The sequence below is a fragment of the Vicugna pacos genome, chromosome 10 (assembly GCF_048564905.1).
Source record: "Vicugna pacos chromosome 10, VicPac4, whole genome shotgun sequence".
Taxonomy (NCBI): Eukaryota; Metazoa; Chordata; class Mammalia; order Artiodactyla; family Camelidae; genus Vicugna; species Vicugna pacos.
The window spans coordinates 67169525-67196048 of NC_132996.1; the positions used below are offsets into that span (position 1 = coordinate 67169525).

General features: G+C 36.5%; 1 pseudogene; it reads left to right on the top strand.

Annotated features, from left to right (window-relative positions):
* The first annotated feature begins 645 nt into the window (after positions 1 to 645).
* LOC102532970 (organic anion transporter 7-like) lies at positions 646 to 25336 on the top strand (annotated as a pseudogene).
* Positions 25337 to 26524: the final 1188 nt, after the last annotated feature.

Below are 26524 nucleotides of genomic sequence, written 5' to 3' on the forward strand. Positions count from 1 at the left end.
TGAGCTTACACTGGCTTAACCCTCTGCCCTCCATCACTGCCCACTCTGCCCCTATTTCAGAAACATATTTTCAGTGTAAATTTGTGGTATGATTTGAACTGAAGGAGAATGTCACTTACCAAAAGGGAAGGGTCACATTACAGTTCACTTGCTTTAATTTAACTCAGGATAGTTTTCATTCACTCTTTAATTAAAATCCAATATTAAACAAGCAAAATACTTTCTGTTCTTTTAAAAAAAAATCAAAAAACACTTCACTTTTGCGTCTCATAAGTGATATTTTCTGGGGAGAACTACTAATTATTTAGCAGGTTTATTTTAGTTGTTTTACTAACAAAGTCCAACACTGACCTTGTAGGTCAAACTCCAACAGTGAGTTTGTGATGTGGTACTTGCTGAGTACAAAAATGTTTGCAAAGGACACCTGTAACAGCAAAATATTTCTCTCTGTGACTTAATGAAGACAGCTACCTTCCTGACCCTAAAATAACTTAGAAAAACAGCTTCCATGACGCTGGTGAGAAAGAAGTATGGTCAGCATTACCACACACTTAGTGTGACATTGTGGAAGGAAATATTTTTCTCTTTGAACTTTTCAAAATACTTTCATTTTGCCTCCCCTTGGGAATCACCTGCTCAGCCTCGATGGCCTTTCAGGAGCTCCTGGATCAAGCTGGAGGCCTGGGGAGATTCCAGATCCTTTAGATGGTTTTCCTTTGTATCTCCAGCCTCATAATGTACCCTCATATACTACTGGAGAACTTCACTGCAGCCATCCCTGGTCATCGCTGCTGAGTCCACATCCTCGACAATGACACTGACTCTGCTAATGGCACTGGGACCCTCAGCGAAGATGCCCTCCTGAGAATCTCCATCCCATTGGACTCAAATGGAAGGCCAAAGAACTGTCGTCGCTTCCGCCATCCCCAGTGGCAGCTCCTTCACCTGAACGGGACTTTCCCCAACATGACTGAGCTAGACATGGAGTCCTGTGTGGATGGCTGGGTGTATGACCGAAGCTCCTTCTCCTCCACCATTGTGAATGAGGTAAGAGGCCCCATGTACCTCTTGAGGGTACATGTGTTTCGAGGCAACACAGTAATGAACATGCGTCTAGTCTTTAGTCACTGGATAGGCATTCATTCTTTTGGCAAATATTAATTACTTCTCTATTAAACACTAAGCACCAGAATAGATAATGAGACTAATGAATTCAGAAATAGACATGAACTCTGCTTGCATAGTGCTTTATTCTTAGCAAGACCAGGTTTAAGTAATATGTAATATGTTAAAAATATTATACTAGGTTAGTAATGTTCAAACTTTGGTTGCAAATTAGAAACATCTGGGTGTTTCTTTGTTCAGACTGTACCCTAGAGCCATCAAGTAAGAAAGTCTGTGGTGAAATTCAGGCATCAATAAAATTTTAGAACTCAAATAATTGCACTCTGTGGCCAAGGTTGAGAACCAGTTACCATGGAGTAAAACAGAGTGTTAATAATACCTACAGTTTTAGAGGAGTCTTCCCCCAAAATTGTATGTTTAAGCTATGAAATGAATGGGAAGTTTAACTAATGCAGAAAGGGAAGATAAAGAGGAAGATAGGCACCTGATATTAAATTAGCAAGTAATGTTAAGGTGTTTCCACTGAGGCTCTATAAGCTGCTGTTGAGCTCTCCTTTGCTGGTTCCTTCTCTTCCAGTGGGGCCTGGTATGTGAATTTCAGTCATTGAACTCAGTGGCTAAATTCCTAGTCATGGCTGGAATGATGGTGGGAAGCATCATATGTAACTATTTATCAGACAGATAAGTGTCTCTGGATCACAGCTCTCTTTACAGTATTGTTATCAATTCATGAATCATTCTTTCATTAATAAACATACATTACAAATCACACTGTCCTAGAGCTGCTTTGGTCTCCGCTCTTCTAGAAACACAAATGGAGAATTAATCAGTGTGATGAGTGCTATTTTTTTTCAACATTGAGCTCTGTGTACAGAACAGAATAACAGCATTTTACCAGATTTGTAAGCACATCAGGACAGGATGTAGAGAGGAGGTACTGTAACATGTGAATTAAAAACATAAGAAAAAGTTAGCTATGGGAACAGAGAGGAAGATGTTTTGTGGAATGAGATTCAGCCTGTTTGAAAACAGATATGGAAATGACATGGTTAGCCCTGGTCAAGTCTGCCATATTTAGACCTTTCTGAACCTTGTGAGCTGAATGATTGATCAGAGAATGGTCATCATGTCCTGGTTGCTCTGGTGTGAAGGGTAAATTTTTCTGTATAATATATGGTATACAAATGCATACTATGAATTGAGTCCACAAAAGAAATGCAAAACTCTTTGTAATTCTGTTAAAACTTTTATGTGGATTTATTTGTGATCAACCTACTAATTAAAAATATTTTGCTTGACAAAAAAAAAAAGAAAACATGGCATACAGAGCAATGTGTCATTGGTGATGTTTTGAAAATTTATGCCAATATCCTTGATTTGGGATTTTACAAAAACAGATTTTAAGGTAAGTTTTGAAATCATATAATCACTCTAACAATTACTATCACAGTTTGTCATATGCAAGTTCAGTAATAGACCTTTTCTGAAATCTTTGCCAACGCCCAACCATGTCTTTCCCCAGGGAGATGGAAGACACGAGGTGTCCCTTACCATTCACCAGCATAATGTAAACTGTTGCCTTAGCTGAAAACTGTGAACACTAAATGTATCACAGAAAATGTAACATAGAAAAGAGTTCAGATTCTGAGTGTTCATTTTCAGCTGTTCAGTAACCCAGTCTTCTGTAATAGTATTGTGAGAAGATAAAAATATATCAATTTTTATGGATCACAGAGGTGGGGAATGGGAGGGACCTAATAGCAGATTATAGTGTAGAACTAGCTGAAATTGAGTGGCCAAGATATGCCAAGGATTTTGAACTTCATCAGAAAGCTAAGAGGAAAAATTAAGGATTATGTGCAAGGGAGGGGCATGATCAAATTGATCATTTTAAAATAACGCTCTCAGTTGTTTAAAGAATTTCAATACTGGAAATAATCTAGAAGTCTACAGATAATAGAACGAATAAATAAGATGCAGAATAGTCACATAATGGGTTCATACACAGTAAAAAGAATGAACAAGCTACCTCTATGCAGTGACATGGATGAATTTCAAAACCATTTAGTTGAACAAAACAAGCAAAATATAAATGATTATATACTAGACAATTACACTTAGGTAAAGGTCAAAAACAGGCAAGCTATACTGTTTGGAAGTCAGAATATTGGTTCTCTTAAAATTTTTATTGGGATTTATTGAATTTATGGAGCAGTTAAACTAAGATTATCATTTTTTAACATATTGAATTTTCTGATCTATTAACATTGTGGAGCTCTCCATTAATTTCCTTTTTCAATTATTATAGTTCATGGCAAATGTCATATTTTTTTCGTCAAATTTATTTCTACTTAACTTAGTTTTTGAGGCTATTAAGTTGCTTTTTGTTACTTTAATTTCTAATTATTCATTACTACTATGTAGAAATTCAATTGACCTTTTCTCTTTGCTTTCTTTTTTATTGAAGTAAAGTCAGTTTACAAGTTGTGTCAATTTCTGGTGGACAGCACAATGTTTCAGTCATACATATACATATATATTTATTTTCATATACTTTTTCATTATAGGTTACTACAAGAATTGAATGTAGTTCCCTGTGGTATACAGTAGAAACTTGTTGTTTATCTATTTAACATATTGTAGTTACTATCAGCAAATCTCGAACTCCTAATTTATCCCTTCCCACTCCCTTTACCCTTTTGATAACCATAAGTTTGTTCTCTATGTCTGAGTCCATTTCATTTTGTAGGTAAGTTCATTTGTGTCTTTTTTTTTAAGACTCCACATATAAGCGGTATCATATGGTATTTTCTTTCTCTTTCTGGATTACTACACTTAGAATGATGATCTTCAGGTCTATCTATGTTGCTGCAAATGGCATTATTTTATTCTTTTTTATGCCTGAGTAGTATTCCATTGTAGATATGTACCACATCTACTTTATCCATTCATCTGTCAATGGACATATAGGTTGTTTCCTTGTCTTGGAAATTGTAAACAGTGCTTCAGTGAACATTGGGATGCATGTGTCTTTTTGATTTATAGTTTTCTCTGGATAAATGCCCAGGAGTGGGATTGCTGGATCATATGGTAAGTCTATTTTCAGTTTTTTAAGGAACCTCCATACTGTCCTCCATAGTAGCTGCACCAATTTACATTCCCACCAACAGTATAGGGGGATTTCTTTTTCTCCACACCCTCTTCAGCATTTATTATTTGTAGATTTTTTAATAATGGCCATTCTGACTGGTGTGAGGTGATACCTCATTGTAGTTTTGATTTACATTTCTCTAATAATTAGTGAAATTGAGCATCTTTCCATGTGCTTGTTGGACTTCTGGATATCTTCTTTGGAGAGGTGTCTATTTAGGTCTTCTGCTCATTTTTGATTGGGTTGCTTTTATCATATTAAGCTGTATGAACTGTTTGTATATTTTGGAAATTAGTCCTTGTTGGTCACATCATTTGCCAGTATTTTCTCCCAATCTGTAGGCTGTCTTTTCATCTGGTTGATGGTATCTTCAGGTGTGCAAAATCTTTTAAGTTTAATTAGGTCCCACTTATATATTTTATTTCCATTACTTTTATTTCCATTACTTAGGAGCTAATTCAAAAAAAATTGTTGTAATTTATTTCAAAGAGTGTTCTACCTATGTTTTCCCCTAGGAGTTTTATAGTATTTGGTCTTACATTTAGGTTTTTAATCCATTTTGAGTTTCTTTTGTATATGGTATTAGAGAATGTTCTAATCTTACTCTTTTACAGGTAACAGTCCAGTTTTGCCAGCACCACTTATTGAAGAGGTTGTCCTTTCTTCATTGTATATTATTGCCTCCTTTGTCATAGATTAATTGACCATAAGTGCCTGGGTTTATTTCTGCACTTTCTCTCCTGTTCCATTGATCTATGTGTTTGTTTTTGTGCCAATACCATAGTGTTTTGATTACTGTAGCTTTGTGGTATAGTCTGAAGTCAGGGAGCTTAATTCCTCCAGCTCTGTTCTTCTTTCTCAAGATTGTTTTGACTATTCAGGGTCTTTTGTGTTTCAATATAAATTTAACAATTTTTGTTCCAGTTCTGTGAAAGATGTCATTGGTAATATTACAGGGATTGCATTGAATCTGTAGATTGCCTTGGGTAATAGGGCCATTCTAACAACAGTGATTCTTCCAATCCAAGAACATGGTACATCTTTCCATCTGTTTATGACATCTTCAATTTCTTTCATCAGTGTCTCATAGTTTTCTGAGTACAGGTTCTTGGCCCCCTTAGGTAGGTTTATTCCTGGTTGTTTTATTCTTTTTGGTGTGATGGGATTGTTTCCTTAATTTCCTTTTCTTATATTTCATTGCTAGTATATAGAAGTGAAACTGATTTCTGTATATTAATTGTATCCTGCAACTTTAACAAATTCATTGGTGAGCTCTAGTAGTTTTCTGGTAGGGTCTTTATGATTTTCTATGTACAGTATCATGTCATTTGCAAACAGTAACAGTCTTAACTTCTTTTCCAATTTGGATTCCTTTTATTTCTTTTTCCTCTCTGATTGCTATGGCTAAGACTTCCAAAACTATGTTGAATGAAAGTGGCAAGAGTGGGCATCCTTATCTTATTCCTGTTCTTAGAGGAAATGCTTTTAGCATTTCCCCATTAAGTATGATGTTAAGCTGTGGGTTTGTTTACATGGCTTTTGTTATGTTGAGATATGTTCCCTATGCCCACTTTCTGGGCAGTTTAATCACAAATGGATGTTGAATTTTATCAAAAACTTTTTTGCATCTATGAAATGATAATATGGTTTTTATTCTTTAATTTATTAATGTGGTGTATCACATTGATTTATGGATATTGAAAATTCATCGCATACTGGGGCAAATTTCACTTGATCATGGTGTATGAACTTTTTAATGTATTGTTGGAGTTGATTTGCTAGTATTTTGTTGAGGATTTTTGTATCTATATTCATAAGTAACATTGGCCTGTAATTTTCACTTTTGTGATATCTTTGTCTGGTTTTGGTACCAGTGTGATGGTGGCCTCATGGAATGAGTTTGAAAGTGTCCCTTCCTCTGCAACTTTTTGGAGAAGTTTCAGATAGATACATGTTAACCTTCTCTAAATGTTTGGTAGAATTCTCCTGTGAAGCCATCTGGTCCTGGGCTTTTCTTTGTTGGGAGTTTTTAAATTACTGATTCAATTTCAGTACTGGCATCTGGTCTATTCATATTGTCTATTTCTTCGTGGTTCAGTCTTGGGAAATTTTACCTTTCTAAGAAATTGTCCATTTCTTCTAGGTTGTCCTCTTTATTGGAGTATAGTTGCTCATAGTAGCCTCTTATGATCCCTTGTATTTCTGTGATGTCAGTTGTAACTTCTCCTTTTTCATTTCTGATTTTATTAATTTGAGCTTTCTCCATTCTTTTCTTGATGAGTCTGACTGAAGGTTTATCAATTTTGTTTATATTTTCAAAGAACCAGTTTTTAGTTTCATTGATCTTTTCTATTGTTTTTTAGTCTCTATTTCATTTATTTCTGCTCTAAACTTTACAATTTCTTTCCTTATACTAACTTTGGATTTTGTTTGTTCTTCTTTCTCTAGTTGCTTTAGGTGTAAGGTTAGGTTGTTTATTTGAGATTTTTCTTGTTTCCTTAGGTAAGCTTGGATCACTATAAACTTCCCTCTTAAAACTGCTTTTGCTGTATCCCATAGGTTTTGGATCATGGTATTTTTGTTTTCATTTGTCTCTAAGTATTTGTTTTCCTATTTAACTTCTGCAGTGACCCTTTGGTTGATTTGTAGCATATTGTTTAGCCTCCATGTGGTTGCAGGCTTTGCAGTTTTTTTCTTATAGTCAATTTCTAATCTCATAGCATTGTGGTTGGAAAAGTTGCTTGACAGGATTTCAATTTTCTTGAATTTCCTGAGGCTTGCTTTGTGGGCCAGCATGTGGTTAATTCTGCAGAATGTTCTATGTGCACTTGAGAAAAATGTGTATTCTGCTGCTTTCAGATGGAATGCTCTGTAAATATCAATTAAGTCCATCTGGTCTAATGTGTCATTCAAGGCTTATTTCCTTATTGATTTTCTATCTGGATGATCTGTCCATTGATGTAAATGAGGTGTTAGGTCCTCCATTATTACTGTGTTATTGTCAATCTCTCCTTTTATGTCTGTTAACAATTGCCTTATGTATTAAAGTGTTCCTATGTTGAATGCCTATATATTTACAATTGTTACATCTTCTTGGATTGATCCCTTGAGCATTATGTAGTGTCCTTCTTTGTCTCTTGTAACAATCTTTATTTCAAAGTCTATTTTGTCTGATATAAGTATTCCTACTCCAGCTTTCTTTTGGTTTCCATTTGCTTGGAATGTCTTTTTCCGTCCCCTTACTTTCAGCCTGTATGTGCCTCTAGCTCTGATGTGGGTCTTCTATAGGGAGCATATATACTGTGAAGCTTTTGATTTCTCCATCAAGTCTGAATAAGAGCCTTGTTGGATAGAGTATTCTTGGTTGTAGGTTTTTCCCTTTCATCACTTTAAATATGTTATAACACTCCCTTCTGGCCTGTAGAGTTTCTGCTAAAAAACCAGCTGATAACCTTATGGGAATTCCCTTGTATGTTATTTGTTGCTTTTCTCGTGCTGATTTTAGTATTTTAGTATTTTCTCCTTCTCTTTAATTTTTTTCAGTTTAATTACTGTATGTCTTAGCATGTTCCTCTTTGGGTTAATCCTGTATGGAATGTTTTCCACTTCCTGGACTTGGGTGACTGTTTCCTTTCCCGAGTTAGGGAACTTTTTAGCTATTATCTCTTCATATATCCTCTCAGGTCTTTTCTCTCTCTCTTCTCTTTCTGGGACCTATATAGGGTCCCATTATAATGTGAGTATAAGTGTGCTTTATGTTGTTCCAGAGTTCTCTTAAACTATCCTCATTTCTTTTCATTCTTTTTTCTTTTTTCTGTTCTGCAGTAGTGATTTCCACTAATCTGTCTTCTAGCTCACTGATCCGTTCTTCTACCTCAGCTAGTCTATTCTTGGTTCCTTCTAGTATATTATTCAATTCAGTAGTTTTACTCTTCAACTCTATTTGGGTATTCTTTATATTTTCTAACTCTTTGCTACAAACTGCTCTGTGAATCTGTTCCCCTCCTGAGTTCGCTATTATCTTCATAATCACTACTCTGAACTCTTTCCTGGGTGGATTTCCTATCTCTTTATCACTTATTTCTTCTTCTAGGATTTTATATTATGCCTTTACCTGGAGCATATTCCTCTGCCACCTCATATTGTCTAAATTTCTATTTGTATCTCTATGTAGGTTAGTTGTGTTTCTCGACCTTGGAGAAGTAGCCCTCTGTATGAGCCATCCTATTTATCCCAGCAGTGCATCCCCCTCTTGTCACCCAAGGGTCAGAGCCAGCTGGTCCCAGGGTAGAGTCTGGCCTGCATTTGTGGACTTTTTCCATAGGCTGTAGGACTGCTGTTTTCTTATTTCTGGTATCTGCCCTCTGGTGGGTTTAGCTGGACTAGAGGCTTGTGCAGGTTTCCTGGCAGGAGGGTTCAGTGCCTGCTTCCATCTGTAACTCAGTGAAATTAAAACACTCCCTCACATTACACACAAAAATAAATTCAGAAGATGAAAGAGTTAAATGTAAGGCCAGATACTCCAAAATTCCTAGAGAAAAACTTAGGCAGAACATTCTTTGACATAAATCACAGCAATATTTTTGATCCATCTTCTGGGGTAATGGAAGTAAAAATAAAAACAAACAAATAGTTTAAACTTAAAAGCTTTTGCACAGCAGAAGAAATCATAAACAAAACAAAAGACAACCTCTGGATTGGGAGAAACTATTTGCAAAAGATGCTTAATTTTCAAAATATACAAGCAGCTCATACAAATAACAACGATAACAAAAACCATCTGAAAAGTGGGCAGAAGTCTGCTTCAAGCTGGCAGAATAGAAGGGCATAGAGCTCACCCTCTCCCACAGTACATCAAAAATATATCTTCATTTGGAACAATTCTCACAGAATAACTACTGAACTCTGGCAGAAGATCTTGTACAAGTGGAATTACAAGGAAAATCATCACAAAACCAGGTAGGAGAAAAAAGTGAAAAGGAAACTGGGATGGGACCTTCTCCTCAGAGAGGGAATAGCGAAAGAGGAAAAGTGCCCTCACCCTGGGAAGACCCCTCTCCAGTGGGGAGCTTAGCTGGGACAGAAGGGGAACTTTAGAGACTCTGAGGAGAGCACAGAAGCTGCTTATACACTATGATCAAGTTAAATTCATCCCAGGAACACAAGGATGGTTCAACATATGCAAATTAATCAGTGTGATACAGCACGTCAACAAAAGAAAGAAAAATCACATGATCATCGCCATAGATGCCAAAAAAGCATTTGATAAAATTCAACATCCATTCATAATAAAAACTCTTACCAAAATAGGTAAAGAGGGAACATAACTCGACACAATAAAAGCTATGTATGACAAACCCACAGCCAACATAATACTCCATGGTGAAAAGTTGAAAGCCTTCCTGCTAAAATCTGGACCAAGACAAGGAAGCCCACTCTCACCACTTCTTTTCAACATAGTATTGGAAGTCCTGGCAATAGCAATCAGATAAGAAAAAGAAATAAAAAAGATTCAAATTGGAAGAGAAGAGGTAAAATTGTCACTATATGCAGATGACATGATAGTACATGCAGAAAACCCTGAAGACTTCATACACAAACTACTACAGTTCATAAACCAATTCAGCAAGGTAGCAGGATACAAGATTAACACATAGAAATCTGTTGCATTTCTTTACACTAATAATGAAATATCAGAAAAGGAAGTAAAAAAAAACTTTTAAAATCAATGACGTTAGAATACTCCCTCACACCATACACAAAAATAAACTCAAAATGGTTTAAAGACTTATATATAAGAAAAGACATGATAAATCTCCTAGAAGAAAATATAGACAAAAAAATTCTCTGACGTAAATCTCAGCAATGTTCTCCTAGGGCAGTCTATGCAGGCAATAGAAATAAAATCAACTATAAACAAATAAATTAAACTTATAAGCTTTTGCACAACAAAGGAAACCATAAGCAAAACAAAAAGACAACCTACACAATAGGAGAAAGTATTTGAAAAAGATGAGACTGAGAAGGGCTTAATTTCCAGAATATATAAACAGCTCATACAACTTAATAAAAAAAAAGTTCAAAAATGACCAGAAGACCTAAACAAGCAATTTTCCAAGGAAGGAATACAAATTATCAATAAGCACATGAAAAAATGCTCAATATCACTAATTATCAGAGAAATGCAAATCAAAACTACAATGAGGTATCACCTCACACCAGCCAGAAGGGCCATCATTCAAAAGTCCACAAATGACAAATGCTAAGAGGCTATAGAGAAAAGGAAACCCTCCTACACTGCTGGTGGGAATGCAGTTTGGTGCAGCCACTGTGGAAAACAGTATGGAGATTCCTCAAAGGCTAGGAATAGACTTACCACATGACCCAGTAATCCCACTCCTGGGCATATATCCAGAAGGGATCCTACTTCAAAAAGACACCTGCACCCCAATGTTCATAGCAGCACTATTTACAATAGCCAAGACATGGAAACAGCCTAAATGTCCATCAACAGATGACTGGATAAAGAAGAGAGTATATTTATACAATGGAATACTATTCTGCCATAAAAATGTCAACATAACACCATTTGCAGCAACATGGATGTCCCTGGAGAATATCATATTAAGTGAAATAAGCCAGAAAGAGAAAGAAAAATACAATATGAGATCATTCATATGTGGAATCTAAAAAAAAAGAAGAAGAAAAGAACATAAATACAAAACAGAAGTAGACTCATAGACATAGAATACAAACTTGTGGTTGCCAGAGGGGAGGGGGATGAGAAGGGACAGACTGGGAGTTCGAAATTTGTAGATACTGATGGGCATATGTAGAATAGATAAACAAGATTATACTGTATAGCACAGGGAAATATATACAAGATCTTGTGGTAGCTCACAGCAAAAAAGAATGAGACAATGAATATACGTATGTTCGTGTATAACTGAAAAATTGTGCTCTACACTGGAAATTGACACAACATTGTAAACTGACTATAACTCAATTTTTAAAAAGGTTTAAAAAAAATGGGTGGAAGATCTAAACAAGCAATTCTCCAATGAAGACAAACAAGTGGCCAATAGGCACATGAAAAGAATGTTCAATATCGCTAATTATCAGAGAATTGCAAATCAAAACTACAATGAGGTATCACCTCACACCAGTCAGAATGGCCATCATTCAAAAGTTCACAAACAATAAATGCTAGAGAGGGTGTGGGGAAAAGGGAACTCTCTTACACTGCTGGTGGGAATGTAGTTTGGTGCAGCCACTATGGAAAACAGTATGAAGAGTCCTTTAAAAACTAAAAAGAGACTCACCATATGATCCAACAATCCCACTCCGGGGCATATATCTGGAAGAGAATATAATTCAAAAAGATACATGCACTCCAATGTTCACAGCAATACTATTTACAATAGTCAAGACATGGAAACAACCTAAATGTCCATCAACAGATGACTGGATAAAGAAGCTGTGGTATATTTATACAATGGAATACTAGTCAGCCATAAAAAATAATAAAATAATGCCATTTGCAGCAACATGGATGGACCTGGAGATTGTCATTCTAAATGAAATAAGTCAGAAAGAGAAAGAAAAATACCATATGATATCACGTATATGTAGAATCTTTTTTGAAAGGGACACAAATGAACTTATTTACAAAATAGAAACAGACTCACAGACATAGAAAACAAACTTATGGGTACTAGGGGTTAAAGGGTATGGGAAGTGATAAATCAGGATTTCGAGATTTGCACCTCCTGGGGAATGATGGAAATGTTAGCTATCTTGATTGTGCTATGATTTCATTGGTGTATACATCTATCAAAATTCATCAAATTGTACATTTGAAATATGTGTAGTTTACTGTCCAGGAATCATACCGTAATAAAGGTTTTTTTTTAAGTCTACTAATAATAAATGTTGGAGAGGATGTGGAGAAAAGAGAACCCTCATATGCTGTTGGTGGGAATGTAAACTGGTGCATCCACTATGAGAAACAATATGGAAGATCCTTTAAAAAGTAAAAATAGAACTACCATATGATCCAGTAATTCCACTCCTGGGTATATATCTGGAAAAATGAAAACTCCAGTTCAGAAAGATGTATGCACCCCAATTTTCATAGCAGCATTATTTAAAATAGTCAAGACATGGGAGCAACCTGGGTGCCCATGATCAGACAATTGGCTTAAGATGTGATGTATAGATATAGATATAGATATAGATATAGATATAGATATAGATATATATAATGTTATATTACTCAGCCATTAAAAAATGAAATATTTCCATTGGCAACAAGTGTAGATGGACCTAGAGAATATTATGCTTAGTGAAATAAGTCAGACAGAGAAAGACAAATATTACATGATATCACTTATATGTGGAATCTAAAAAATACAAATGAATATATATACAAAAAGGAAACAGATCCACAAAGATAGAAAATAAATGTATGGTTATGAAAGGAGAGAGGGAAGGATGGAGGAACAAATTATGAATATGTAATTTATAGGTAAAACTACTATACATAAAAAAGGTAAACAACAAGGATTTACTGTACGGCATAGTGAATTACACCCAATATCTTGTAATAACCTGTAAAGGAATATAACCTGCCCAAAAAAATGAATCAATATGCTGTACACCAGATACTAACACAATATTGTAAATCAGCTATACTTCAATTTTAAAAGGTTCAAACCTCTAGTTTTAAGATAAGTAAGTACTGGGTAATCAGTAAGTACAACAGGTGACTATGGTTAAGACTGCTGTATGTTATATTTGAAAGTTGCTAAGCCAGTAGATCCTAAAAATTCTCTTCACAAAGAAAAAATTTTTTCTTTTTATTCGTGTGTCTGTATGAGGTGATAGATGATAACTAAATTTATTGTGGTAATCGTTTCACAGTATAGTAAGTCAAGGCTTTATGCTGTATACCTTAAATGTATACACTGCTGTGTATCCATTATATCTTAATAAAACTAGAAAAAAAATATGTGCAGCAAACATTGGCATACCTAAATACATTAAGCAGACACTAGCAAGTGTAAAGGGAGAAATAGTCAACAATACAATAAAAGTAAAGAACTTCAATACTCCATTTTCATCAGTGAATAGATCATTGAGATAGAAGATCAATAAGGCAATATTGGACTTGGACTGCACTTTAGACTAAATGGACCTAACAGATACATACAGAACATTCTATCCCAACAGCAGTGGAATACATATTCTCAAGTGCATATAGATCACATGTAAGGTCACAAAATAAATCTTAGAAAAATTAAGGATATTGAAATTGTAGCAAGAATCTTTTCTTACCACAATGGTATGAAACTAGAAATCAGTAACAGGAGGAAAGCTTTCACATTAGTTTACCTTTGCCTGCAGGGTCCTAGAGAACTTAGATCCATTGCATTCTAGACACTATACAGACTTCTTACTATGCTAAACACATCTCTTAGTACAAGGGACATTTATGATGCATGAACATTTCCAGTACGGCAGCCTGTTTTATTTGGTTTCAACTGGTATCAAAGATCCACTGGTAACAGATTAGAGAAGAAGCTTTGTTACACTCAGCTTACAAACAGGAAGGTTGTTTCTGAGATCTGCTGTTGACTATCTGTTGATACTTTAAGGTTTCAAGTGCAAAGTCTTACTAGTCAAAGCATCCCCTAAATTTCAAGATGTGCCCCCTTTTTTCACACATTTTTACAATATGTTGTTGTTGCTTCTGTATTCTAACCTGTACCTATTTCTCAGGTTTGGAAGGAAGTTAGTACTCAAGTGGTGTTTGCTCCAGCTCGCCATCGTTGACACGTGGGCAGCCTTTGCTCCCAACTTCCTCGTTTACTGTATACTACGCTTCTTAGCTGGGGTTCCTATCACAGCCATAATAGTAAATAGTATTATGCTCAGTAAGTCAACACTTTTAATCTTGTACATTTTGACTTGACTTTGACATTGACATTCCACCTTTGTTTGAAGTCAAAATCCTGTTTGTATTTTCTTTCAGTTGTGGAATGGGTGATGCCCCGATTCCAAGCCATGGGAACAGCACTGATGTTCTGTACCTATGGTATGGGATTCATAACTATAGGAAGTCTGGCTTTTGCCATTCGAGACTGGTGCACCCTCCAGCTGGCGATTTCTGTGCCGCTGTTTGTCATCTTTCTGTCTTCAAGGTATAAGCTCTTTCTTAGTCTTAGAGGATCCTAGAATGAAAGATGCATGGAGTCAGGACTCATGAATTCTGTTTGCTCCTTGTTCTATACTTCATGTGCTCTACTAGTCTGTGTGACTCAACAATCTGAACATACAGGGTTGCCAGATAATACCATGAACACTAATTAAATTTGAATTTCAAGTAGACTACAAAATATTTTTGAATAATAATATACCAAATGTTACATGGCACATAGTTACAACAAAAATTATCCATTGTTTGTGTAAAATTTTCATTTCTCTGAGAGTTCTGTATTTTATGTGATAACTGGATGAAATAAAGGATATCTTATCAAGTTCAAATTTCAGATAAACAACAAATAATATTTTAGTATAAATATGTACAAAATATTCCAGGAGTTATCCAGCTTCTTTGAATAAAAATTTAACTAGGCACACTATATTTTTATTTGCTAAAATTAGCACCTCCCCTGAATAAGAGGGGAGCCAATAAACTCCAAGTCTGTATCCCCAGCAATGAAGGTATGCTACATAAAAGGGTCCACCTCACATTTTTCTCATTATGGTACAATAGGAGTAAATTGATATTTTCTGGTATAACGCAACAGTGGTGGGTATTAGCTGGGAATGGAAAGGCATCTGCAGAGAAAGAAGAACTTCCTTCTGTCCTATTAGGTTCTATGGATGGCCTAAGACATAAGACAGATTAACAGGAGAAATGCATACAAATTTATTTAATATTTTTGCATCTACACATGAGACTTCAGAAGGAAAACAAAAGCCCACAGAAGCCATTAGGCCCAAAAGCTTGCTTTACCTCTTTACACACACAGACACACACACACACACATACAAATAAATTGTGGTTATGTGACAAACGGGCTTGGGCTAGAGGCAGTAATTTGTGGAACAGTGACTAGAAAGTACATGGGAAAACTAAGAGAAAACAAGAGTTGCTTTAGTAAGTTTGTTTGTGCAGGTCTATTTTGGCATCCCCTTCTAGCCTCTGGTGATAAGAATGTTCTTCCTTTCCTGACAGAGGAAGGGTATCTTTTTCAGGGGAAATGTTATGACCTACTTTTAGGTAGAAAGGGAGAGGTCAGAGAACTCTCTTCCTGCATTTTCTGATTCTCATGCGCCTTCAGCTCAAAATAATCAATATGACAAAGCAACATTTTTTGGATAGCATATTCTGAACCACTTCACATTTCTGGACAAAAATTATATTAAAAATGGGTAAATGACAGTTTATTGCACTTCTGTCCTCTTCTTTGTTCAGGTGGCTGGTAGAGTCTGCTCGGTGGCTGATTATTGCCAACAAACCCAAGGAGGGCTTAAAGAAACTTAGAAAAGTTGCACACAGGAATGGAAGGAAGAATGCTGGAGACATCCTAACCATTGAGGTGAGGAGGTGGGAGCTGGTCATGGGAGACAGGGAAGACATGACTTGACATCCATACTAGTTAGCATCCATTAAAGGAGTGGCAGGTAGGATCACAAGTGTGGTTATGGGTCTTCTGACCTTCATGACCTGGTTCTCAACGAGTGTCAGCATCATATAGGCTAACATTAGAGAAGAACATGCTGTTGCTGAATGTATTGGACATATATTTGAGTCAACAGAAGGAGAAAGCACTGAGTATTAACAACTAAAAAGATTGTGTATTTGTCTCTAACTATGTAAGAGAAAATAATTTTTAAAAATCCATTCCTTTTCAATGCTCTGATGGCCATTTTTCAGAGAAGCAAAAAGGAAGAAGGAAGAATTATTAGTGGCCATGCAGAATAGAGCACAAAGAGGTTCTCCTGTTTGTTCATTCACCCACACACTTTTTTTCATGGTCTATTTGGTAAGTGCCTACCTGTGGCAGGTTCTGTTCTAATCCTGAAAATATGGCAGTGACCACAATCATTCAAATCCATGTTGTGTAGATTCTACTTACTACAAGTTCCAAGAGCATAAGTGAGTGGAAATGTCTCAGAGGAGTCTTTTTCTTTCTCATTTTACCTCCCAGGCATAGAAGGCAAATATTGCTGTGAATCATTAGTTAAATCGTTCTTTATGTCATGCATGTATATAAAGTATGTATTTAAAAATTATATTGTGCCAGGCATGGTGCTAGAACATGAACAACAGAATAAGTTAAGAGTCCCAGGTTTCAAGGAGCTTTCATACTAATATGGGAGAGAAAATCCATAGACATTTTTGAATCCAAGGGTTTAAAATGATCAGAGAATATAACGAATGCTAGTGGAGACAAGGAATAAAACATCTACTTTCTTTTGCTGATAAACAAGAGTATTAATAGTTAGGCACTCAAAAAGGAGGAATGAAACATTTATGAAAACATGTACAATAGCACATCTGAGGAAAGTTCTTATAGTCGCAGAAGAAAGCAGATGTCCTTTAGGAGATTTCAAATAAGAAGAAGCAAAATGCTCCTGAGAATTAAGATCCCACCAAAGATGATGAGAAGGAATGAAGATTTCCCAGGGATGAAGCCATTACACAGAGATAGTGGCACCGAGGGCTCTTAATATGATGGGAAAAACATGGATTTGTGCTTTTTCATTTCAAAAAAAAGGAGGGTGTTGACCTTGAATTAGATGGGGCTTTATGGCACTTCTGTAATTTGTCACTATATGCACAAATTATATGAAATTCTTTTGGCCTAATCCAAAGAAGGAAAGCTGAAATACTTACAGGGCCAGGCAGATTAAAAAAAATTATAAGTGATACCAGCTGGAAGCAAGAAAATAACAATTTATAATCAAGGTGAATGGCAACTGACAATCACCTCAGGGACAAAGGAGAAGAAAAACAGCATGGCACATGGGTGGCAGTTAAATGTGGTTTAAAGCAAGTGTTTCTATTCATGAACGGGTAGCCAAATGCCTTCATTTAATTTTTTTTAATTTTGTAATGCTAATTTAGAAATTTGTGGGTTTTGTCTTGTTTTAACATCCTGTTTAATCCATCTGATGGATGGCCAAACACATGTGCTCCAGACGATCCTTCTAATTTACAGCTGCTCTATTTTATATGAATACCAATCTCTTGATGACTCCAGATATCCAAGAAGGGTGGCCTTTTATTTCTGTGAATTCCCTTTATCATGGGATTTTTCTAATTGACTTCATGGAATAATTGTATTTGTTGATGGGATGATGATGGAATAAATATAACTTGAATAATTAATAAATCCATAACTGCCTGAGCTGTGCTAGATGTAATTCCATATGCACATTTGTGACTTCTTGTATGGCCTTGGAAATCCTTGTGAGAGAGACAGTGTTTTTTACCTCCTACTTCTTCTCCTGATTCTGATACTTTCATATCTTATTCTTTTTTGAGGTATAATTCACATATAACATTATATTAGTTTCAAGTGTGCAACATAATGTTTCAACATTTGTATATATTGTGAAATGATCCCCAAAATAAATCTAGTTAGCATCTATCACCAAACATAGTTGCATTTTTTCTTGTGACAAGAAATATTAAGATCTACATATTTAGCAAATTTTCAGATACAAAATTCAGTATTACTAACTATAGTCACCATGCTGTACATGACATCTCCATGACATATTTATTTTATAACTGGAAGTTTGTACATTTTAACTCCCTTGATCAATTTTGCCTACCACCTAAACTCCACCTCTGGCAAACACCAATCTATTCTCTGTATCTATGAGCTTGGTTTAGTGTGATTTGGTTTTTAGATTTCATATATATTTGAGATCATATGATACTGGTCTTTATCTGATTTGTTTCACTTAGCATAATACCCTAAAGGTCCACTCATGTTGTCACAAAAGGCAAGATTTCCTTCTCTTTATGACTACATGATATTACATTAGATTTATATACCACATTATTTTTATCCATTCATCCATCAATGGACACTTAAGTTGTTTCCATATCTTGACTATTGTAAATAATGCTGCAATGAACATGAGGGTGCAGATATCTTTTTTAAGTTAGTATTTTCATTTTCTTCAGATGAATTCCCAGAAGTGGAATTGCTGAATCATATGGTAGTTCTACTTGTAATTTTTTGATGAACCTCTATACTGTTTTCCATAGTGGCTACACTAATTTACATCCCCATCAACAGTGCACATATGTTCCCTTTTCTCCATATCCTTGCCGATATTTGTTATTTCTTGTCTTTTTGATGATAGCCATTATAACAGGTGTTTTTATTTGAGGTTCCCTGATGAATGGTGATGTTGAGCAGTTTTTCATGGCACCTATTGGTCATCTGTATGTCCTCCTTGGAAAAAAATATCTATTCAGAACCTCTTCTTATTTTTTAATTGGACTATCTGGTTTCTTGCTATTGAGTTGTGTGAGTTATTTATATATTTTGGATGTTAACCATTTATGAGATATATAATTTGCAAATACTTTCTCCCATTTGGTTACCACATTTTCTTATTCCTATCCATCTTTTTAATGAGAGGGAAATCGAGGCTTAGATATGTCCTGTTATCTTCATCAAGATATATATCTAGCTTGTGGGAGAACCATTGCATAATGCCAGGTTCAAGTCTGGGTATAAATCATACTACACCAAGATTTCCCTGATTTTGTCTTCAGTTTTAATTCTAGGCGTTTCATTCATGGAGGCACAACATACCAGGATTTGCCTGAAAAAGGCTGACCCAAGAACCAAAATTAAGGCTCTCAAGGAAATTATTCTCCCTCCCCCCCACCAAAAAAACTATTTTACTACCAAGAGCAGCTAGCTGAGAACCAAGCTCAGTTGCCAGACCTTTCATACCCCTCTGATATACATGAAGCTTTGGACCTAAATCCAAGTAACTTTTCCTTTCCTTCTTTCCTGACCTAAGTTTCCAAATTTTACATCCCTTTTTATTCCCAGCAGGCAAATTGTCTCATGTTAAACTGTTCTTGTCACTGAACAATTTCCCTTTAACTCCTTTTCATTCCAATTCATCCAATTCACCTTTCATACCACTTTTATATCCATTATTGCATCTTCAATGGCTATATTTTCCAGTAGAAATCAAGGGAAGTTGTCTATCTTGTCCTCTGTTGGGGACTTACAATGCCTACCATTGTGTGACAACTGAACAATTTGTTGTTGTTGTTGAAGGTCGTGAGGTCCACCATGCAGGAGGAGCTGGAGGCAGCACAGACCAGACCTTCTATATTTGACTTGTTCCGCACACCCAACCTGCATAAAAGGATCTACCTCCTGTGCTTTGTGAGGTGGGCTTCACACAGTGCATGAGGGATGTTAAAATAGTGGAGATATGACTGTATTTGTTATTTCAGAGTATATAACTTACTATAGGAACAGATTTGAGATAAAGCATGAAGAAGCCAAGAACTGCTATGTTTGCAGAGACTGAAAGGGTTATGAAAGGACCAAGGCAGAACTAATCATACAATGAGGAGTTTTGTTTATCATATCACCTTACAAGGCTCATCATTATAGATGATGCTGAGAACGTCAATCATGGCACAGATTTTGGCTATAAGTTTCCTCGCTTGTGTTCATTTTAATTGAAGTAAAATAACAAACTGTGGTGTCCAAATAGATGCAGCTCAATGAATATTTCTATACGTAAATATATAACCATCACCCAGACCAAGATATAGGGAAAAAATACTAAAACCCTAGAAGGGCCCCATCATGTATGTTCCATGACAAAACTCCCCACCCCCCCAAAAAACTTCACCACTACAACCTTCTTATCATACCATTATTTTATGATAATTTAAATCATCACCTTTTAAGAAAATTGTTTTTTTTAATGTACTTAAGATTTGTTGTTACCAGGTATGATAAGACATTGCAGACTTGGAAACAACTGCCACGAAGAAAGTTTATATTCACAGATTCCTAGAAAAACAAAGCACATCAAGCCACACAGGGCCATGCAGGGAAGCATCAGGGTCAGTCAGAAGGCAGAAGAGAGAAGAAAAGGAAGAGCACGGCCCAGAGCCTTTATTGGGTTGTGGGAGGGAATGGGAGAGGAGGGTAGGTACCTTGAATAAGCTTAGGATTGGATAGTTTGAATAATTTCAGCAGAATCTTAGCTGTAGAGGAGATCCCTAGTTGTTCAGCACTTGGCCCTGGGATGATTTAGAGCAGGGAGAATATTGGCTTGGTTGAGAGTTTGATAAAGGAGATGGTTATGGGTGTTGGTCCTGGCTTGGTGGTTTGTACAGTGAAGGTGTACTCACAGGGGATTTGTTTGCTATCTCCAGGAATTAACAAGCCCTGTGAGAAGAAGACTCTCCAGGATCAAAACCCAAATGCCAGAATATCAAAAATACAAAAAATAGGGTTGGGGGTTATAGCTCAGTGGAAGAGCATGTGTTTAGCATACAGCAGGGCCTGGGTTCAATCCTTTGGGGAAAAAAATACAAGGGCAAAAAATTTTTTTAAGGATAATGTAATCGAAACGAAAATATTCTACAAATCAGACAATGCCTGAATACTTTACCACCAACCCCTGGCTTCTTGGCTCCATATCATCATTTATATGATGGAGAATCTAAAATTTATGACATCTGTCTTTCCTCTTTTGTTCACCACAGATTTGTAATCTCCATACCAACTTTTGGCCTTCTCCTTCACCTCCAGCACGTGGAGGGAAATATTTTCCTACTCTAGATTCTCATTGGCATAGCCAACTTTGCAGGCAATTTTGTTACATTTTTTGCATTGAATCACCTGGGCCGAAGAGTCAGCCAAATACTTTTCATTCTCCTGCTGGCAATCCCCATTCTGGCCCAGACTTTCATACCTCAAGGTGAGAAATTAACACAGGGTGAAAACAGGTTTCTCAGCATCCCTCAAGAATTGTAAGGGTCACACCTACATAAAGTCAGAAGGAAAGAATGAATTGTGTTCTAAGGATTCCCTGAAACCTAGCTATGGAGTTAGTATAGCTTCTGCCCTTATGTTGCTGGTAACAAAAAACTGTCAGGGAGGAAGAAATTTTCCTCTACCCTTCTAAGTTCTTCTGGCTGATCTAAGAAGTCAAGTGACATGAGACAGTTTGACAGGAGAAAATTAACCAAAGTTTAATATACACCTAAGAGAACTGAGTAGCTCGCCAGATGATGGAAGCCCTCACTTTAAATACCATTTCCAACTAAAAACAGAAGAGGAAAAGAGGTTGTTGGGGAGTAGTGGTTTGGGACTTCAAAGGGGAGGAAGGCAATTCACCTGGAGATGGAAAAGCAAATGTTTGGTAAAGAAATGTTTGCTGGGCCGGGCAGAGACAATGGGACATAGAGTGCATGGTGATCTCTAGGCCCTGCCAAGTTTCTCCCAGCACACCTAGCCCATGTTCTTTACAGACACCCCTGGTGTTAGCTCTGTTACAGGAACAGGCCCTTTACCTAAGTTCTTTAGTCAGCTAAGGTGGTGGTAAACAGAAAGACTTCCTGAATCTTCTGTATTTTAAAAAATCATCAGCCTAAATTAATCTTCATGCCAAATAGACACATTTTGGGGTGAACATTTCATTCCCTTACAGAATCAAAGGTGATAAAGGTCAGCTCAGACGTATGGTTGTATTCATCACATCTGAGAAGTATCTGGAAATAATCTATGATTGGCAGTTCTCTAGGACAACCATTGACCACTTACCTTTGGCCAGTCACACTTTATACATAACAAGCATGGAGGGTCTTGACCTTGAAATTATATCCCTTGTGAGGACACAATACTGTCACTTCCTCTGTCTGGGCTCTTTCTTAGTACTAGAGCTTCATTGACAATTTATTCTCAATCTCTACATATCCACTTGTATTTCTCATATCAGGTTCCCATAAGTGCAGCTCTGGTTTAGAGGTATCATCTTGACTTCAAGAAAATAAAAATGCCTTGACTTCAAACAGAGAGGTATACAGTAGGAACAAAGCATTAAGCAGTTATGAGCTTGACTTAGAACCTATTTTACTAAATTGAATGATCATATGGAATGAATAGGGGAACCCAGGTGGTCACCATATTTCACCTAACTCCCACTGCAGCTATGCATTTTACAGGATCCCAGATTCGTGGACTCCACTCCCCGATCTTGAATATCAGCAACAATGCAAGTTTGCTACTTTGCAGCAGATCCCATTCCAGTGTTGTAACACTCATAATGGAATTTCTTTTCAGGGAAGGATAGGTAGAGGTAGAAAACTGACTCTCTGAAACTTCCCTTCAGTTGTTTTCAAAGTCAGACCTTTTTCCCAATAGATGTTTTTATATTTGATTATTGAAACAATGTTCTAGATCAAGCTACTCTCCAGCTTATTCATTAACACAGGAGTCCTGTCCTTTTATTAATCTCTTCTGCAATACTAGCCCAGTGTCAACATTGTGTGAGCTCCTAGGTTTTACTCTCTCGAGACATAGATAATTCTTACACCCCTCAGTTATTACTCACATAACAGTCTTATATTCTACCTGAAGGGCAGAGAAGACACTGGACAGAATAAATTAAAGCAAATCCTGCTGGTCTTACCTTCCCTCTCCTTTTCTGCAAATCTCAGCTATTCAGGGAGAGTTGATGAAATGACTCAGAACCTTTTAGTCACTATAAGCCATAAAATGTAGTTAAGTCACATTTCTCAGCTTATTAGACACTGCACATTTTCTCCCTCTGTGCAGTTTCTCTACAATGTATTTATTCTTGTGAACTCCTCCAGTAGGATCTTCTTCATTTGTAATTATGAGGGTGCTAATTCCTGAGCCTCTCTTGTCTCCTTCTCTCCAGAAATGCAGACCCTGTTTATGGTTTTGACAGTTTTGGCAGTAGGAGGTTCTTGTGGCACATTCACCAGTTCTGTTTCCCATGTATTTGAACTAATGCCCACTGTACTCAGGTATGAAAGCTCATGGATATTTTTTCAGGATCAAAACAGACCTTTCTCAGCTAATTGATACTTATTGAAGGAAGAAAACTAAGATTGGTTAGTTACTAAAAGGAATCAATTATAATAACAAAAACACCAACAATTTATAGGCAAAGTTTATTTAAAGCTGACCTTTGCCAGGCACTGGCTGAAGTCCTTTAATGTATCATCTCATGTAATCTTCTGAACCACACAAAGGGAAGTTGCTATGGGTAATGGTTTATTTTAATGATCAAACTGTGTCTTTGTGCACTTGAATTTGAAAAAATAAATTGCTAGCAAATAAGAGAGAAAATGTCAAGAGTATATTGTCAACTTTCTGCACTGCTATATTGTCTCCCATACTAAAAGCAAAATAATGAATCACAAATTACATGTGTAGATTTTTACCAGACTTTCTTGTGTTGTTGTTTGCACCCCAAGGGTAACAGCTACAGGAATCACAGGAATTGCTGGTAATATTGGGTCAGCCCTGGCTCCCCTCATCATGATGCTAGCTGTGTATTCTCCGAAGCTGCCCTGGATCATTTATGGAGTCTCACCCATCCTCGGTGGTCTTGTTGTCCCACTCCTTCCTGAAACCAGGAATCAACCTCTGCCTGAGTCCATCCAGGATGTGGAAAAGGAGTGAGTAAACTCTCTAACTGTCCCTTAGGGGAGCCATAGGTCTGTGAAGAGGCGGGAAAAACATGAGTTGAGGCCACTTTCCCCCAAAGAAACTTAGATTTAAGCTATTTCCATGTGGTCAGTGCCTTTGGTTTAGCTACAGCCTCATCCCTTCCCACAGTGACCTCAGACTCACCCAAGCCGCCCTAGATCACACAGACCAACTTTACCCAGCCTACACCAGTAGGTTTAGTGATTAAGAAGCCAAATTAGGTGCCTTTGTGTGACATACACACTTCTGAAGGGTTGACACACATGCACAGATCCAAACACCAGATTCTTGTCCCTCAGGCCCTGCAGCCCTCAGCCTAGTGAGGGCAGTAAGCTCTCTGGCTGCTGGTACCTGTAGGTCTGTATAAATCTAATTCTTATTCTCCAGACAAGCAGAATCAGTAGGATGTAAATATATACCGAGAGGGGCTGATTTTAAGGAAGCGGCTCACAAGACTGTAGAGGCTGGCAAGCCTGAAATCTGTGTTGAGCCTGGAGACCCAAGGAAAAGTTAAAGGAAAAGAGAAGTCTGAAGGCTGAATTTCTTCTTCCACTAAGGACTGTTTTCCCTTCAGGTCTTTAACTGATTGGATGAGGCCCACCCACATTATGGAGGGTAATGTGCTTTACTCAAAGTCCACTGATTTAAATGTTAATAACATCTAAAAACATACCTTCACAAAACATCAAGCCTGGTGTTTGACCAAACATCTGGGCAGCACAGACTAGCCAAGTGATCATATAAAATTAATCACAACAAGGCCTGAGGACAGCCCTGGTCAATGGAGAATCTTGGGGAGACCAGGGAAAGGACAAGAGTCTCTACAACAGATGACAATGTATCTCAGGGGAGGGAGGCCTGCTGGGTTGCCCATGAGATTCAGATCATATAGTTTTCCCCTGGAAATGAAATGTTAAGAAAAGAGATAAAAAGAGGAATTAATACTGCGAGTTTAAAATGAAGATTGGGAAAGGATTCTATAACTTTCTGTGTTCCCTCTGCCTGGTGTCCAAAAGTAAAAAGTAGAAACTATCAGAGCTGCCTTTCCAAATTTTGCTCTTGGAGTTTGATCTTTTTCTTCACAAGGTTTACTCCAACCCTTGGAGCAAGGGTTATGATTTATACCAAAGCTGGTTGGCAAAGGATAAGCTTACTCTAAAAAAATGCAGGACATATATGCTTATTTAATGCCTTTTTATTGTGTTTATTTGTTGGTTGGTTTCATTGTACGTTTTCCAGGAGAAAAGTTTCAAGAAAAGCAAAGCAAGAAGGTACCTTCATGAAAGTGACACAGTTTTAAGGAATTCCAGTAACTAACTGCTGATTCAAGAGCAAAAGAAAAGAAAAGAATGAGATAATGCTTAGATGCCAGGAAATTTTATAAAATAAATAAATAAAAGTACATAATGCAAAAACAGATTTTTTTACCATTATGGTACTAAATTACTAAGTATAAAGCACCTATGAATAGTCATAGTAAGAAATGTGAAGAAAACCACAATATTTTAAAGGACTTTGAATATTTGTGTAACTGTTGATAACTAGCATGTTTCTGGATAGAAAGTTTCAATAGTACTAAAAATAACGAATCTTTCCCCAATTAATTGGTAGAATGATGTAATAATTATATTGAAAAACCACATATTTTTCGAAGAATTTAAAAAATGGTTACCAATTATCTAGAATTTAATAATTCCTGGGGTATAGCTCAATGGTAAAGAATTTGTTTATCATGCATGAGGTCCTGGGTTCAATTTCTGGTACCTCCATTGAAATACATAAGTAAACCTGACCCCAAGAAAAAAAAGTGATAATTTTTTAAATAATAATAATTAGAATTTAATAATAAACAAGATGATTCAAAAAAAGAGGATAATGTAGTGGGGGTAGCTGGCTAGTCTATGGAGTAGCATTTGCTGGACTTTATTATAGTTGCAATAGTCAAAGCAGTTGTAGCAGATGTATTTGCATATCAAAGGAAGTCCAGAAACAGACCATAGTTGTAACATTTTATAATTTTGGCAACATAAATGTGCGCAAAATAAAGAATTATGCAACAAATAGTGTAACTATATAAAAATAAATGACTAATAATGTAATTTCATATGCTAAACCAAAAATTTCTACTTTAATAAAAAGTTAAATGGAATCAATAAGCCATAATTTTCAATAGAAAACTTGGCTACAAAATCTTGGAATAAAAAATATTCGGAATAGTTAAGCAAATGCCAGAAATTTAAAGACAGGGGGGTTGAATAGTACTTATTTAAAGCCTATGTTGGGCACAAGGGATTTTTAGGGCAATGAAATTATTCTGTATGATACTATAGTGGTGGCTTCATGTCATTATGCATTTGTCAAAATCCATAGAATGTACAACATCAAGAGTGAACCCTAACGTAATCTACAGACTTTGGTTGATAACAACGTACCCATGTTGGTTCATTGATTGTACCAAATATGCCACACTGATGGGGGATGTTGAGGG